This window comes from Pteropus alecto, unplaced genomic scaffold, assembly GCF_000325575.1.
Source record: "Pteropus alecto unplaced genomic scaffold, ASM32557v1 scaffold3, whole genome shotgun sequence".
Lineage (NCBI taxonomy): Eukaryota > Metazoa > Chordata > Mammalia > Chiroptera > Pteropodidae > Pteropus > Pteropus alecto.
The window spans coordinates 65,557,278-65,563,486 of record NW_006442484.1 but is presented as its reverse complement, the minus strand read 5'-3'; the positions used below and the strand labels follow the sequence as shown (position 1 = coordinate 65,563,486).

The 6,209-nt window shown below is 36.5% G+C and overlaps 1 protein-coding gene and 1 pseudogene across 1 annotated transcript in view; both read left to right on the top strand.

Moving 5' to 3' along the window:
• Positions 1 to 6,209, top strand: part of LOC102881152 (ras-associated and pleckstrin homology domains-containing protein 1) — a 67,422-nt gene that overhangs the window by 16,715 nt on the left and 44,498 nt on the right. The gene's annotated exons all lie outside the window — the stretch shown is intronic.
• Positions 5,763 to 5,871, top strand: LOC112470713 (annotated as a pseudogene).

Genomic DNA, 6,209 nt, shown 5'->3' with positions numbered 1-6,209 from the left:
TTGAGAATAAGTCGCAGGCCTTATGCCACTTTATGACTAAGTTTTTTAGTGTATATTTCCTAAGAGCAAAGATATTCCCTTACATAACTGCAGCACTGTTATCAAAATCAGGAAATGTAACATTGATACAATACTCTGATCTAATCCGCAGTCCATAATCAACTTTTGTTAGTTGTCCCAATATTGCCCTTTATAACTATGTTTATATACATATGTATTTTCTTGGTCCAGGATCCAGTCCAGTATCAAGCATTGCATTTAATTGTCATGTTTCTTTAGGTTTCCTTTAATCTGGAACATATCCTCAGCCTTTCTTTGTTTTCTTGACCTTCGCATTTTTGAAAACTAGAGGCCAATTATTTTGTAAAATGCTTCTTATGATTTGATTCAGGTAATGCATTTTGTCAGGACTGATAATGTGTCTTAGTGCATCATTACAGGAAGCATATGATGTTGGTTTGTCCTAATATTGTTGATGTTAATTTTAATCACTTGGTTAAGATAGTGTCCGTCCTCCCGCCCCCGCTTCGTACTTTGCGGGGAGATATTTTTGAGAATATGTAAATAGTCTCATCAAATTTTCACTCACTGGTTAACATATCCCCTGACATCTACTGATGAGTTTTGCCTGCAACAGTTGTTATTACAGTGGTTGCAAAATGATAATCATCTGTCATTTTATCTACATTAATTATTTGGTATTCTGTAAGGAAAAGCTTTCTTTCTCATATATTTATATATTTATATCATGGATTCTTGTTTTATTAAATAGATTATAGTTGTTTCTGTCATAATTTATTTTGAAGCTTAAATTGTCCCAGATTTAGCCCCTGGAACCCCCTTCAGGCTGGTTCCTGTGTCCTTATGACATGTCCTCATCTTTAATGAGCACTTTGTGGCACAAGAAGATGTTTTAAGGGCTTGTCTTTCCCCCACCCCAGATGCAGAATCATTACTCCAAGGATATCTGGTTACTTTTCGGGTAGAATATATATTTAGAAACCAAAAACTGGGCACTTGGGTGTGCTAATTGCTACTGGGGTATCATTGCTTCGAGGCCCTTTCAGTGGACACACCTACAAACACACATACACATACATCTGTCTTTATTTCTACTCCTCCCTTTACCTCTGTTTGAAACCTTGAGTTCATTGATGATTCAAATTTAAATCTAATGGCTTCTTTGCCTCAAGCTGCAGCTATCTGGCATGCTCTCCCCCACCCCCACCCCCCCAAAATATATATATATGGGCTGCCCTGAGGGGTTAGATTTCCTGTCACACTTTTGGCTCTCTTGTAGAGGAATAGAGCAAAAGTGCAGAAAAACAATAGTCGCCTGCCTCCCTAACGAGGCTTTCAAGAATTTCAAGACAGTTTCTCCTACCTAAGAGAGTAGAAGTTGTAGCCTATACTTTCAGATGAAGCTGAAAGACTGTATGGATACTATCTGCTGTCTCTGAAGATCCCTGCATACCGAGGTAGTATAGTAGGAACAGTCCCAAGTGTAGGGCAGAACACGCAAGATGAATTTCTCTGGAAGTGTCACAGAAGCCTCATTTCTACAGTTAAACAGTGACCTTGTTGGTTTACCTAGGGCTGCTACAACAAATCACCATTCACTGGGTGGCTTAAAAAAACAAATTTATTCTCTTGCAGTTTTTGAAATGAACTTAAAAAGCTGAAATATAAACAAAAGAGTTTCATACTTTTTTTTTTTTTCAGGGTTTTTTTAGTTGTTCTGTGATTTCAGATTATGGTTTATGATGTACTGTATAATAAGTAATTATAAAATTGATCATTAGAACTTCTTATTTATAGGAATGATAGGAGTTTCTTTGTAGAGCATTGAACTAAGATTGTTTTTTCCAATTTAGATAAAAGGAGTTCCTGTTCAGTGTTTAGTAGATTAAGAGTATCCAATATTATGAAAATCTGGTTGAATATGGTTCATCATTCTGTAAAAGGTATTGCTTTACTAGGGAGTACATTGAAATGCTTTATAAATAAAACATTAAATTAATAAAATTGCCTTTGATTTGATTTATAACCTTAGGCATCTTAACCTCTATCAACTGTTAAAATAGTTATTTGTTTTTATGCATCCTTATATGATCTTTAGTTAATCTCATAGTTAATGTACATGATAATGAAGAGGATATGTTATTTACATCCTGGGTTGTCAAAAACAGACATAAATAAAGAAGGCAGAAGGGTGTGAATCGCCTCCCCCCTAGTATTTCTATTTCCTCCGAGTAAGGAAGATTTCACCAGGGCTGGCCTAAGAACAGTACCCCTCTCTGTTTTTTAGGGTGGTTCAATTCCATGTGGAAACTTTACAAAACTTATTTCCAAGTGTCAGCTCACTCCCAGAGGACCAGGCCATGCAAGTTCCCTGGTTGCTGGTTTACTGTGCTTGCTCCTACCAAGCCTTTGAATAACGTAGTCCGTCGCTTCCTTCTGAGTCCCTTTCAACTCTCAGGAGATCATAGCTTCCTTTAAATTTGCTTCATGCATAGGCCTTCAAAAGGAACTTTGTTCTTAGAGAATTTTTAATCAAGATACTTCTGTGTTTACCATCACTCCCACATTTAGGATTAATGTGAAGTCATAGAAGGTATTTTTTGCTTTCTCCGTATTCTGCATTTTAGAGTAATGCTCTTTGTAGGCAAAGTATTTTGAAGTGTTGGACTTTAAGTAGAACTTGGGCCTTTTCTATAGAGGACCACCAAACTACAGAGAAAACGTCAGTGATGGATATATGAAAAGCAAATTTTGACTTTTTTAACTCATCTGCTTTATAAATTAACAGAAGGTCTAAAATTATGTTTATTTAAAAGGAGGCACACAGTGGAAGAGGATCCTCAAAAAAAGAACCCTGGTATATGCATAGAACATACATACATGAATAAAAGGAACATGCCAAGGATGGAAAATTTTAAATTTGAAGAAAATCCAGTTTAGATTTTCAAGTCACATTATGTGCCAAACTAAGCTACCTAGGTAAAACATTATAACTACATAAAAAAAAGAATAACAAACTAAAAATTTACATAAACATTTATCAGCTTTCTGGGCGAAGAAGAATTTACTGAACAAACTGTCAGAATTCAAAAAGAAAAGAACTCGTGGCTTTGATAACAAAATAATAAAACATTTAGTAATGTCTTTAAAAAGACCATCCCAACAAATGGTAAAACCTGAGGAAAATGTTGCCATACACATAACATGGTTATATCTTGAAACTGAGAAGAGCTCGTGTAAATTCAGTTGGTTTATTAAATTTCCAGTTTCCATTTGGTCAGTTTAAATGATACCATTTAGTTCACAGCAGAACTAAAGGCCTGTGTTAAGAGTTGTAGGTCAAGAGAGAAACTAGTGCCCTATTCAGATGAGCAGTTAATGGCCCTTCTTCTCCTACAAGTCTCACTTCATTTTACACTATGTTTTGTCTCTTTCTCTCATTTTTCTTCTCAGCTCTGACTTCCTCTCTCTTCCTTTTGATGAGTCCTCTTCCTTCTTTTGTGCCTTACTAAATTTAACAGATTTTTTTTCCTTATCGTTCCTTTTGTTTGATTTAGATTTCCTTCCTCTTGCTTTTATTGCACAAGAGTTGTATCTTGCGCAGTTGGGGGCACTTCTTAAACCTGGAAGTCTTTACAACCCCTCACCGCCCAACCCCCAGTGCCTTCCTCTTCTTTGCAGTCATTCTTCAGATCTTGACTGAAGCATCACACCTTTCCTCTCTCCTTCTCAGACTGGGTTAAACTACAGTCATGTAACATACCTCTCTTGTAGCACTTAACACAGTGTTTCATCATTGTTGGTTTCTTTGTTCCCTACTAGGTTATATATTCCTTAAGGACTGAAGCTATCATGTTCACCTTTGTTCCTCCAGTGTGGCACATAGTAGATGTATAGTAAATATTAAAATCAAAGCTCCTGCCTCTTTGGAATATTGAGCATGCTAGACTAGAGAAATGCTGTAGTGGCAGCTCTGCTCCTGTATTCTGAGAGTTTTCACATGGTTTTAAGTATAGAGTACTTATTTTTACAAAAAGCAATTATTTTTGAATTATTAAAGGCACACAAAGAGTTCGGTAATAAACAAGGCACCCTGCCTATATACCATGTATATTTCTTGCCACTCTCTAAGCGTGGACTTGTATAAATTGTATTTCCTCTCAGGACTTCAGTTTCCTTATCTATAATTATTTCTGCCTAATATCTACAGTAGCCTTCTAATGGTCTTTCCCGTCTCTCACAACTCTTATACTGGCACGATGTCGTTTGACTAAAATACCATTTCTTCCTCAGCCCCTTCATTTCTATGGTTAGGAATCCAATAACTTCTTGGGGTGGAGATGAGGGTGGAGGTAGGGAAGACTTGGCTTTCAAGGTTCTATATGATCAAATGCCACCTTAGCCCTTGACTTTTAAATCTCACTCTTAACCTCTTTTTTTATTTGCATCAATCTCATGACAGTCTCACAAACACAGACTTTCTCCTTTGCTCTTTATAATTTGCCCTATGTGGAATGTGTTTATTCAAATTCTTAAGCCCTAATCTAAGCCCAGCCTTCTTGATAAAGATCATTATTCCATGTTACAGCAAGGAAATTGAATAGTAAACAAAAATATCTCCCAAGAGGAAGGCTAATAGGGAAAATATGCTTGAATAATTAACTTCATGGAAAATTTAGTGGGAATAATATTGTTTCATACTAAGGCATACTAAATGGACAGTTTCATTATGTGTAGTGGAGCTTACTGTATATATTATAAGTTTAACCTGTAATAATTGAGGTATGATTATCTGTGAAATGAAACCAACCAGCATATAAGCAATGGTTGTATTTCCCCATTATTTCTATTTTTACTTCACAAATAACAAATGTAAATTAGTTTAAAATATTAGTTAAATCATTATTACTGTAAGCTATGATTTTTCTGCAGCAAACATGATTTTGAAATAATATTCAGGCTAAACTAAACCTCCTTATTGGCTGAGTTCTAATTCCTCATTTTTTCCTGGGATGTTTGCTCAACATCTCTCAATCTATCTTCAAGACAGAATCCACACTCTTCCCCCCGCCAGAACCTGCTCCCAGAAACAGCAGTGAGGACAGTGTGGCTGGAGGGGAGAGTGAGGAGAGAAGGCAAGAAGGTCTCCGAAGGCTGGGATTACACAGAGCCTTCTCGAACTGCCGACAACTTTGGATTTTTGGATTTGTATTCAACAAATCTGCACTGGGAGAGTAAATCTTTTCATATGTGCTAGGGTACGTTTATTCTTTCAGGACCTTGATGTAATGGAGCAGGGAGTTTAAGTGAAACTTTATTTCTCAAAATACCTAATAGTCACAGAGTAATAGTATTTGTTCCAGTATGATTATAATTTCCTTACCCCTACTTTACATCATTAAGGCAAAGCATCACATTAGAAGCTATTTAAATCCAGATTATTTTGAAAACAAAATTTATAGGTTCTGTTTTCTTTTCCTTCATTGTTCTCCCCTTTGGAGAGACAGTTGACTGACTATTATAGTATTTTATTTTCATTTTATGCTATCATTTCCAGTAAGGGCGTTTATGTTGAGCAATTTCAGGTTTAGAATTGTGATTTAATTGGAGATAGGCATCAATATATAACAGAATGAACTTCCTTACTAGATTGCGACTTTCGTGCAGAGCCTATTAAAAGGAATAAAACCTTTCTGGGGGCTCCTCATTGTGTGTGTGTAGTAAACAAAAATGATGCGATAGCCTACGGTCATGCTACCCTGATCCCGTCTGATCTCGGAAGCTAAGCAGGGTTGGGCCTGGTTAGTACTTGGGTGGGAGACCACCTAGGAAGACCAGGTGCTGTAGGTATAAAAAAATAAAAAGTAAGGGATTGTAAGCTGACAGGGTCCTTGCAATCTGTGAGGTCAATCAAGGATTTTCTCGCCTAAAAAAAAATGCGATATTAGGGGTAAGAAAATAAGGATCAACATCAGCTTCTAGAAAATGGAGAGTGCTGTTTTAGAGTATAGATCCTTAAGAAGTGTTGTAGAAAAAAGCCAAAAACACAGTGAAGAAAGGAAAGCCTCTTCAATAAATGGTGCTGGGAAAATTGGAAGGCCACCTGCAAAAGAATGAAACTAGACTGTTGTCTGTCACCACACACCAAAATTAACTCAAAATGGATTAAGGACCTGAATATAAGACCA